This window comes from Anomaloglossus baeobatrachus, chromosome 2, assembly GCF_048569485.1.
Source record: "Anomaloglossus baeobatrachus isolate aAnoBae1 chromosome 2, aAnoBae1.hap1, whole genome shotgun sequence".
Classification (NCBI taxonomy): Eukaryota; Metazoa; Chordata; class Amphibia; order Anura; family Aromobatidae; genus Anomaloglossus; species Anomaloglossus baeobatrachus.
In genome coordinates, this window is record NC_134354.1 from 354,261,471 (window position 1) to 354,273,441 (window position 11,971).

General features: G+C 45.5%; 2 non-coding genes across 2 annotated transcripts; both read left to right on the top strand.

Annotated features, from left to right (window-relative positions):
- Positions 1–11,008: 11,008 nt before the first annotated feature.
- On the top strand, positions 11,009–11,081 carry TRNAV-CAC (transfer RNA valine (anticodon CAC)). The gene has a single exon. It is a non-coding gene; the product is annotated as a tRNA-Val (tRNA).
- Positions 11,082–11,497: 416 nt separating this feature from the next.
- TRNAV-AAC (transfer RNA valine (anticodon AAC)) lies at positions 11,498–11,570 on the top strand. The gene has a single exon. It is a non-coding gene; the product is annotated as a tRNA-Val (tRNA).
- The last annotated feature ends 401 nt before the right edge of the window (positions 11,571–11,971 follow it).

Genomic DNA, 11,971 nt, shown 5'->3' on the forward strand with positions numbered 1-11,971 from the left:
CTTAACAGCCATCACTTCAGTATCCTGACCAACACGATGACTGAACATGCTGTCCTCCTCCTCCTCCTCCTCCTCCTCATCTACCCTGTCCTCTGGCCAGCCACGCTGAACCGAGGATATGACTGCATGTCATATCCTCAATTTGGCCGGAGAGTTGCTCCATGTCTTCATCCTCCTCCTCGTCATAGTCCTCCACTGCACGTTGTGATGAGACGAGGCTGGGCTGTGTGTTATCACCCACACCCACTACTTTTTCTTGCTCAAACTCATCGCGCTCCGCCTGAAATGTATCATGGTTGTTTTTTGAGCAGAGACCATTTTAGAAGGCAGAGAAGCGGTATGGTGACGCTAATAATGTCGTCATCGCCGCTCACCATCTTGGTGGAGTCCTCAAACTTTTGGCGGATGGTACATAGGTCGGACATCCATCTCCACTCCTCAGGTGTTATGTGTGGAGTTTGACCCATTTCCCGACGGCTTAGGTGATGCAGGTACTCAACAACTGCCCTCTTCTGCTCACATATCATGACCAACATGTGCAGAGTTGAATTCCAACGCGTGGGGACATCACACACCAGTCTGTGAGCCGGAAGATGCAAATGGCGCTGAAAGCCGGCAAGGCTGGCTGAAGCAGTAGGTGACTTTCGAAAATGTACAGACAGGCGGCGAACTTTTACCAGCAGATCAGACAGCTCTGGGTATGACTTTAGAAAACGCTGAACCACGAGGTTGAGCACATGGGCCACGCATGGAACATGTGTCAGCTGGCCTCGCCTCAAAGCCGCCACCAGGTTCCGGCCATTGTCACACACAACCTTTCCTGGCTTTAGGTTCAGAGGTGTGAGCCAGTGATCTGCCTGCTGTTTCAGAGCTGTCCACACCTCTTCTGCATTGTGGGGTTTGTCACCTATGCAGATTAGCTTCAGCACAGCCTGTTGCCGCTTCGCCGAGGCAGTGCTGCAGTGCTTCTGTGTCGCCCTGGACAAGCCAGGGGCCACAGAGCACAACACTTACACACCCCACACTCCCTGCAGGCATATCATAGTCAAAACACAAAATCCTTGTTGCCTTCCCCAGGGGCTGTTGTCCACACCAGGTGGTGGAGCCAGGCGGTTGGTCTCCACCCACCAAGGAGGAGGGAAAACACAGGCAGTGAGAGTTAAGCTAAGGAAGTGGAAGGAGGAAAGTAGTAGAGAGGAGAAAAGTGACAGCAAAGAGCCTGAAGTTGGTCCGGGTGTGTGGCCCGGACAGGACAGCAAGGTTGGCAGGATGTGGTGACCGTCTGCAGTGGAGGCCGATTGGAGTCTGCCGTAAGGACCGTGGACGGGTGGTGACCCGGCCGTACCGGACCGGTATACAAAGAGAAGACAGCACCATTGGCAGGGGCCTTTCGGATCCCGGCAAGGCTTGGTGTCGTCGTGAATTTGCCAAATCCATTAGTGAAGGGGACCTCAGGGTTTCCAAACAGCCAAGTCATGATAGAAGGCAACCGTCCAACTGTGAAGGGGAGACACCGCCACCGCCAAGGGCAACCGTCTCCCAGGGCCAGCGCCTGTGGGCAAAAGGGGCTCCTCCGGCCCAAATCCAGGTCGGGGAACGGGATATCGGTGGGAAACCATCACTACCAACACTGAACTTAGGTGCAGGGAGAGACAGTCCTCACTAACCTGCAGGGAGGAACAACCGCAGCCGTCCGAGGGACCCGTCCATCCAGCCACTTGTTTTACCGTGAACTGTGTCATCATCATTGGGCTGAGTGAGTACCTCCGTGCCGTGCGGCACAGCGCTGCCCCTGCGACCCTGCACCTCATCAGGCCCCGCTACCCGCCTGTCATCCATCTCTACCCCATCACCGGGCCCCGGGACAACCAACCCCCCTACCCACGGAGGGGAGAAATAACAACAAAGCTGCTCCCTGTCACAGGCTCCCGGGATCCCCGTCCAGAGCAGCGGTGGTGTCCACACAATCACCACAACCGTGGGTGGCGTCACGGACAATATCCCCAAAACCCAAACCACCCCTTTTCACTCACGGGCGAGGAGCGCCGCTCGAGCCTCCGGGATCCGGCCATCGCTCGAGCCACCGAGCAGCAGCAGCCGTAGAGCAGCGGCAGCCGGACCCGAGCAGTGGGAGAGCGCAGCGTCCCCTCTTCCGCCCGCGACAATTCCAGCTTGGGACTGATGTGGAGGGTAAAGTGGATGAGGATGCGCAGGAGGAGGAGGAGGCTGAGGAGCATGACATTCCGGAGCTGTAGAGTGTGGGTGAAACCCTGACTGAGGTAGGGCCTGCAAAACTTGGTGTGTGAAGGACGTGTTCCGTCCCTCGCTCAGACTGGGTCCCAGCTTCCACAATATTAACCCAGTGTGACGTCAACGAGATGTAGCGGCCTTGCCCACATGCACTTGTCCACGTGCCTGTGGTTAGGTGGACTTTGGCTGAAACAGCGTTGTTCAGGGCACGTGTGATGTTTTGTGACACGTGGTTATGCAATGCGGGGACGGCACACCGGGAGAAATAGTGGCGGCTGGGGACCGAGTAACGTGGGACAGCTGCCACCATCAGGTCGCGGAATGCTTCTGTCTCAACCAGCCTAAAAGGCAACATTTCAAGCGCAAGCAGTCGCGAAATGTTAGCATTTAGAAGTGTGGCATGTGGGGCGTTGGCAGTGTATTTGCGCCTGCGTTCAAAGGTTTGCTGAATGGATAACTGAACGCTGCGCTGGGACAAGGACGTGCTTGATGATGGTGTTATTTCTGCGTGGGCAACTGCAGGTGCAGGGCCGGAGGAGGCTTGTTCGCGGGCAGCATGGACAGGGGATTGGCTCGCATGCACAACAAGCGAAGATGTAGCAGTGACATCAGCAAGCACTGCTCCTCGACTCTGTTGTACATCCCACAAAGTCGGGTGCTTGGCTGACATGTGCCTGATCATTCTGGTGGTGATCAGGCTGCTAGTTTTGGTAACCCTGCTGATGCTGGCACGGCAGGTGTTGCAAATGGCCTTTTTAGAATCATCTGGAGCCAACTTAAAAAACTGCCAGACTCGGGAAGACCTAACATTTGTACAGGCACCTTGTGTCGTGTTGTTCCGGGGAACAGTTGCCTGACGTCTGCCTGGGGCCACCACCCTGCTTCTTACTGCCTGTTGGGATGCTACGCCTCCCTCCCCCTGTGCACTGCTGTCCTCGCTCTGCATATCCTCCTGCCAGGTTGGGTCAGTTACTGGATCATCCACCACGTCGTCTTCCTCTTCCGCACCCTGCTCCTCCTGACTTCCTGACAATTGTGTCTCATCATCGTCCACCCCTTGTTGAGACACGTTGCCAACTTCGTGAGAATGTGGCTGCTCAAATATTTGGGCATCTGTACATACAATCTCGTCATGGCCCACTTCAACAGGAGCTGGCGAGAGGCCAGAATGTGTGAATGGAAACGTGAACGAACAGCTCTTCCGAGTGTCCAAGTGTGGGATCAGTAATGTCCGTGGACGTGTACTCGGCCTGGTGGTAGGAAGGAGGATCAGGTTCTAAAATGTGCGGTGCAGTATCACGGCTACTGACACTTGACCGTGTGGAAGACAGAGTGGTTGTGGTGGTGCCAATCTGACTGGAAGCATTATCCGCTATCCAACTAACAACCTGTTGACACTGGTCTTGGTTCAAGAGCGGTGTACTGCTGCGGTCCCCAAGAATTTGGGACAGGACGTGCGAGCGAGTAGATGTGGCCCTTTGTTGTGGCGAAATTAGAGCTTGCACACGACCTCGGTCTCTGCCTGCACCACCATCACGTCCACTTCCTTGTTCGTTGCCAACGCCCTTGCGCATTTTGCAATGCTGTGCTGATGTGTATTCACTAGACTTGTGCGTTATATCCAAATTTTGCAAAACGCACACAAGTGCAGCGGAAAGCTGCCACCAACAGGCACACACGTGCGGTTTTTAAATGCAAGCACGGAGGCACTAAGAACCTAACAGGTCTCTATCCAGGGACAACGTGGAGCCTCCCAATTTTTTGCTGCCCTGCCAAAGGGCTATACTACAATAGACCCACTTCCTTACAATGGGCACTTCATGTTTACAGGCCCTCACGCACGTCTCTATCCAGGGACAACGTGGAGCCTCCCAATTTTTGGCTGCCCTGCCAAAGGGCTATACTACAATAGACCCACTTCCTTACAATGGGCACTTCAGGTTTACAGGCCCTCATGCACGTCTCTATGCAGGGGCATTGGTGAACCTCACAATTTTGGACTGCCCTGGCAAACCAAAATACTACAAAGACTCACTTCCTCAAAATCGGCACATTAGACTCAAGAGGCCTTCATGTACGTCTCTTCTCAGGGACATCGGAGTGCCACACAATGTTTTACGTAAAATCTTTCATGTATTAATCTCAAAAAGTAACATACACCAGCTCTATCTCACTATTGGGTATGTGCCCTTAACATTTCTGCCATGAAAAATCATTTTGGGGTCATTTTGGAAGGTTTTCTGATGAGTCCGTAAAAATGGCGTAAAACGCGGACAAAATTGTTCACAGCTGTGACTTTTGAGTGATAAATGCTTCAAGGGGTCTTCCCCATGCTGTTGCCATGTCATTTGAGCACTCTTCTGAGACTTTTGTGACATTTTTAGGGTTTCTCCATGCTGCCGGGGGTCATTTCACAAAAATACTCGGGTCTCCCATAGGATAACATTGGGCTCGGTGCTCGGGCCGAGTACAAGAGTATCTTGGGATGCTCGGCCCGAGCCTCGAGAACCCGAGCTTTTTAGTACTCGCTCATCACTAGTAAACTTCCATTTAAGCAAAATCCCTTAGTAGGAATAAAACTGGTAAAATATGTAATAACAATTGTAAATGTTTCATTAACCAAAAATACTTTCCTTCAGCAATAAAAAGGCCCCGTCAGTCACAATTCTGCTCTGCTAGCCAATACACAGTAACTTTCCATCAGGTTTCATAGAGTAGTGGTCATCACGTCTGCTTCACACGCAGAAGGTCCTGCATTCAATCCCCAGTAAAACCAATCTGTTCTTGGTGTTGAAATAATACCCAATTAAACTACAATATATGAAGTTCTTGGCTTTGTTGCCGAATGATGGGATGTTTTGGCTTCCATCACCAACAGAGCTACGAATTTCTTTTTTTTTTCCCTGGCGGTCAAAACTCGTCTCTAATTGCCATTACTTTGCAGGCTTTCAAAGGTTTCATAGTGTAGTGGAAATCACGTCTGCTTTACGCGCAGAAGGCCTAGGTTCAATCCCCAGTGAAACCCATGTGTTCTTGGTGTTGAAATAATATCCTATCAACCTGCAATCTATAAAGTTCTTGGCTTTGTTGCCGAATAACAGGATGTTTTAGCTTTAATCAACAACAGAGCTACGAATTTGTTTTGTTTCCCCTGGCGGTCAAAACTCGTCTCTAATTGCCATTACTTTGCAGGATTTCAAAGGTTTCATAGTGTAGTTTTCATCACGTCTGCTTCACATGGAGAAGGTCCTGGGTTTAATCCCCAGTAAAAATAAGCCGTTTTCGCTGTTGAATTAATATGCTATACACCTGTAATATATGAAATTCTTGGTTTTGTTGCCACTGATAATATATTTTGGCTTCCATCACCAAAAGAATTACGATTTTGGGTTTCTTTTTTATTGACCATTTTAGCAGAAAACATAATCCCATATTATAAAAATCCTGTTTGTTTCAAAATATATAGTTCTTTAAATACAAAAGCAAACGACTAAACTATGTAGAAAAAAGTAACACATTCAATGTAAACTTCCATTTAAGCAAAATCCCTTTGTAGGAATAAAACTGGTAAAATTTGTAATAAAAATTGTAAATGTTTCATTAACCAAAAATACTTTCCTTCAGCAATAAAAAGGCCCCGTCAGTCACAATTCTGCTCTGCTAGCCAATACACAGTAACTTTACATCAGGTTTCATAGAGTAGAGGTCATCACGTCTGCTTAACATGCAGAAGGTCCTGCGTTCAATCCCCAGTAAAACCAGTCGGTTCTTGGTGTTGAAATAATACCCAATTAAACTTCAATATATAAAGTTCTTGGCTTTGTTGCCGAATAACGGGATGTTTTAGCTTCCATCACCAACAGAGGTACGAATTTGCTTTTTTTCCCCTGGCGGTCAAAACTCGTCTCTAATTGCCATTACTTTGCAGGATTTCAAAGGTTTCATAGTGTAGTGGTCATCACGTCTGCTTCACACGCAGAAAGTCCTGGGTTCAATCCCCAGTGAAACCAATCTGCTTTTGGTGTTGAAGTAATTTCCTATCGACTTGTAATATGTGAAATTCTTGGTTTCGCTGCCAAATGACAATACATTTTGGCTTCCATCACAAAGAGAACTACGATTTTGGGTTTCTTTTTTATTGACCATTTTAGCAGAAAACATAATCCCATATTATAAAAATCCTATTTGTTTTAAAATATATAGTTCCCATAAATACAAAAGCAAACGACTAAACTATGTAGAAAAAAGTAACACATTCAATGTAAACTTCAATTTAAGCAAAATTCCTTTGTAGGAATAAAACTGGTAAAATATATAATAAAAATTATAAATGTTTCATTAACCAAAAATACTTTCCTTCAGCAATAAAAAGGCCCCGTCAGTCACAATTCTGCTCTGCTAGCCAATACACAGTAACTTTCCATCAGGTTTCATAGTGTAGTGCTATCAACCTGCCATATATGAAGCTCTTGGCTTTGTTGCCGAATGACGGGATGTTTTAGCTTCCATCACCAACAGAGCTACGAATTTGTTTTTTTTCCCCTGGCGGTGAAAACTCGTCTCTAATTGACATTACTTTGCAGGATTTCAAAGGTTTCATAGTGTAGAGGTCATCACGTCTGCTTCATACGCAAAAGGTCCTGGGTTCAACCCCAGTGAAACCAATCTATTTTTGGTTTTGAAGTATTTTCCTATCGACTTGTAATATATGAAATTCTTGGTTTCATTGCCAAATGACAATACATTTTGGCTTCCATCACCAAGAGAACTACGATTTTGGGTTTCATTTTTATTGACCATTTTAGCAGAAAACATAATCCCATATTATAAAAATCCTATTAAACATACATTCCCCTTCTCAGATTTGCTATACCGGATCTTGCAGGGGGCTTTGGATGAAGGAATTATAACAAAGAAGGTTTTTGATGGCCTCTTCGTTGCATCTCCCAAAATCCCCACCTTTTATCTCCTGCCCATGATCCACAAGAATCCCAAACACCCTCCGGGGCGCCCTATCGTATCCGGCATAGATGGCTTATGCGACCCTGTCTGTCGCTTTATCGACTATTATTTAAAACCTCTTGTGGAAACATTGCCATCTTATGTTAAGGATATGACGGACGTCCTGAATAGGGTCGACGGGATTTTTGTGGATTCTGATACCCTTCTTGTCACGTCGGACATAGAGTCACTTTATACCAATATTAACCATGATGATGGTCTGGAGGCAGTCCGCTTCTTTCTGAGCAATACCAACCGTGATGGCCATTTGTGTGAGCTGATCCTGGAGCTGCTCCACTTTATCCTGACACACAATTTCTTCATTTTCAAAGACCGGTTTTAATTTACAGACCAGAGGCACTGCGATGGGCGCGGCCTGTGCGCCTTCGTACGCTAATATGTTCCTCGGCCATTGGGAGAGGGGCATTTTTGGCGACGAGGGCGTGCCGGCCGCTACCCATGCGCATTGCTGGTTAAGATATATTGATGATGTTTTTGCTTTGTGGCAGGGTACCGTGGAGCAGCTCTCGGACTTTATGGGTGTTTTAAACCATAATTCATTGAACCTTAAGCTCACTTTTAGATATGATTTACAGTCTATTGATTTTTTGGATATTATGATTGGAGTTGACCGTGGTCGGCAACTACAGACGAATGTCTTTAGGAAGCCTACCTCGGTCAACTCCCTTTTACATGCCTCATCTTCTCATCCTGTTAGTACCATCCAAGCCATCCCGGTTGGGCAATTTCTCAGAATGAGGCGGATATGCTATACATCTGATAATTTTCAGTCCCAGGCCAATGATCTAACATCTAGATTAGTTAATAGGGGATATAGCCGTCGTGTCATAAAGAAGGGGTACAATAGGGCAAAGAATACCAATCAACAGGAGCTTCTGCAGCCATCTAGTCAGGCGAATACGGGGGCAGGAGAGGCTCGATTCATATCTGCGTGCAACCATGAATGGCATAACATGCGTGCCATATTAAACAAACACTGGCCGATACTAAAATCTGATCCTACCCTAAGGGATTTGGTCCCTGATTATCCTCTAATGACGGCATGCCGTTCCAAAAATCTACGAGATTTTCTCGTACATAGTCATTACGTTCCTGTGATTTCCCATCCTTTTGGTTTCACTAATCCTATTCGCGGGTGTTTTCCCTGCGGTCGCTGTCTTGCGTGCACCAATGTCTCTCGCAGTAAGACCTTTTCCACCGCAGATGGTAGTCGGACATTTGATATTAGGTGTTACATCTCATGCGCAACTTCCTATGTTATCTATTATGCTAAATGTAGTTGCCCTAAGATATACATAGGTTTAACTTCTAGGGAATTGCGGGTGAGAGTGCGTGAACATGTGAGAGATATTGGTGCTGCCAAGACGGTGACCGATATTTCTACTCTTAAGACCCTTCCTAGGCATTTTCGGAACCATCACGGATGTAATGCGAGATCATTGCGTGTCATAGGGATAGATGTCGTACATGGTGGCAATAGGGGCGGGAACCTTAAAAAGATCCTCGCCCAAAAAGAAACCAAATGGATCACCCTACTGGGTACTATGGCTCCGTCTGGTCTGAATGAGTCCCGTAGCTTTGCCCCCTTCCTTTAGACCCCTGTCCTCCTTCCCGCCCCCCCTTTTTTTGCTAGATATGGTTTTTTACCACCTATGCAATTTTTTACCTCTGTTTTTATATTCTAATTTTATTGCTGCAAGTGTTTTATGCCATTTTGTGCCCTTTTCTTTGCAGCTTCCATCTTCTGCTCCCTATGGATCACTGCCTCTGTTAATATGACTACCTGAATACATCGTGCATCTGGACTATGATTACAAGGTGGCTTCCCCCATGACAGCCGGGATTATATACTGCTTGGTCGAGGGCTAACTACTGTTATTCTTGTGATTCCTGCCATTTCATTATTTCTTTGCCCTCTTTCCTTGGCGTTCCTATACTGCTGTTTGTGTGGGAGCCCGTATATCTGTATCTTTGTATGTTCCAGTATGTGTGGTGTGCACATGCCTGGTCTTTCTTCTCTCCCTGGCATGCTTAGCGATGTCTCAAGGGCGGAGTTTTGCTCGTGGGGGGGCGTTGCCTTCGCCCTCTCCCCTGCACTCCTCGGCTTGACTTCGCTCGCATCTGCTAGTGGGATTAGCAATGACCGCGCATGTGCCAGCTTAAACCTGCACTGACTGGCCGGTCCGATCCATGTGATGAACCATATGGTCTATTAAAGCTTCTGGGAACAGATGAGTCACCACCCCTCCTTGGTCTGATGAAGGGTTATACTAACAAGACCTGAAACGCGCGTTATCTTGCTTCTGAGGGGGATCTTTTGGTCTCTGGCTCCTGCACTTATCTGGCACTTTATATCATTGCTGGTGAGCGGTGTTTATATTTTTTTAGCCACTGGTATATATCATTGTTTCCATATACTGACAAACCCAGTGTGCTGTATAACTTTATCTTATCTTGCACACCAGCTATTGTTCTCTGGTATCACCTGGCATGCTGGTGAGCAGTGTTGCATATATTTAGCTACTGATATGTATCATTGCTTGCATATACTGACAAACCCAGTGTGCTGTATAACTTTATCTTATCTTGCACACCAGCTATTGTTCTCTGGTATCACCTGGCATGCTGGTGAGCAGTGTTTGCATATATTTAGCCACTGATATGTATCATTGCTTGCATATACTGACAAACCCAGTGTGCTGTATAATTTTATCTTATCATGCACACCAGCTATTGTTCTCTGGTATCACCTGGCATGTAACTTTGTATTTTTTGCCATCTGTGCTGTATACTTGTTGTCTTATGTATTCTACTTGCCTTGTTAATTCTGATTAACTGTTTATGTGCCAAGGTGCCCTCTGTTGTTGCACCTATATGTATTTTTCTGTGCTACATCTAAAAACTGTTTTTTATGATGTAATAAAATTTGTCATTCTCTTTTGCATTTCAACCACATCTGCTCTCCTGTTTCTTTTGCATTATAAAAATCCTGTTTGTTTCAAAATATATAGTTCCCATAAATACAAAAGCAAAAGACCAAACTATGGAGAAAAAAGTAACACATTCAATATAAACTTCAATTTAAGCAAAATCCCTTAGTAGGAATAAAACTGGTAAAATATGTAATACAAATTGTAAATGTTTCATTAACCAAAAATACTTTCCTTCAGCAATAAAAAGGCCCCGTCAGTCACAATTCTGCTCTGCTAGCCAATACACAGTAACTTTTCAACAAGTTTCACAGTGTAGTGGTCATCACGTCTGCATAACACGCAGAAGGTCCTGGGTTCAATCCCCAGTGAAACCAATCTGTTCTTAGTGTTGAAATAATACGCTATCCAACTACAATATATGAAGTTCTCGGCTTTGTTGCCGAATGATGGGATGTTTTGGCTTCCATCACAAACAGAACTACAAATTATTATTTTTTTTTTCCCCTGGCGGTCAAAACTCGTCTCTAAATGCCATTACTTTGCAGGATTTCACAGCTTTCATAGTGGAGTGGTCATCACGTCTACTTCACACGCAGAAGGTCCTGGGTTCAATCCCCAGTGAAACCCATGAGTTCTTGGTGTTGAAATAATCCCCTATCAACCTGCAGTATATAAAGTTCTAGGCTTTGTTGCCGAATAACAGGATGTTTTAGCTTCCATCACCAACAGAGCTACGAATTTGTTTTTTTTCCCCTGGCGGTCAAAACTCGTCTCTAATTGCCATTACTTTGCAGGATTTCAAAGGTTTCATAGTGTAGTGGTCATCACGTCTGCTTCACACGCAGAAGGTCCTGGGTTCAATCCCCAGTGAAACCAATCTGTTTTTGGTGTTGAAGTAATTTCCTATCGACTTGTAATATGTGAAATTCTTGGTTTCATTGCCAAATGACAATACACTTTGGCTTCCATCACAAAGAGAACTACGATTTTGGGTTTCTTTTTTATTGACCATTTTAGCAGAAAACATAATCCCATATTATAAAAATCCTATTTGTTTCAAAATATATAATTCCCATAAATACAAAAGCAAAAGACCAAACTATGGAGAAAAAAGTAACACATTCAATATAAACTTCAATTTAAGCAAAATCCCTTTGTAGGAATAAAACTGGTAAAATATGTAATAATAATTGTAAATGTTTCATTAACCAAAAATACTTTCCTTCAGCAATAAAAAGGCCCCATCAGTCACAATTCTGCTCTGCTAGCCAATACACAGTAACTTATTGTCAGGTTTCATAGTGTAGTGGTCATCACGTCTGCTTAACACGCAGAAGGTCCTGGGTTCAATCCCCAGTGAAACCAATCTGTTCTTAGTGTTGAAATAATACGCTATCCAACTACAATATATGATGTTCTCGGCTTTGTTGCCGTATGACGGGATGTTTTGGCTTCCATCACAAACAGAACTACAAATTATTTTTTTTTTTCCCCTGGCGGTCAAAACTCATCTCTAAATGCCATTACTTTGCAGGATTTCACAGGTTTCATAGTGTAGTCGTCATCACGTCTACTTCACATGCAGAAGGTCCTGCGTTCAATCCCCAGTAAATCCAATCTGTTCTTGGTGTTGAAATAATACCCAATTAAACTACAATATATGAAGTTCTTGGCTTTGTTGCCGAATGATGGGACGTTTTGGCTTCCATCACCAACAGAGCTACGAATTTGTTTTTTTTTTCCCTGGTGGTCAAAACTCGTCTCTA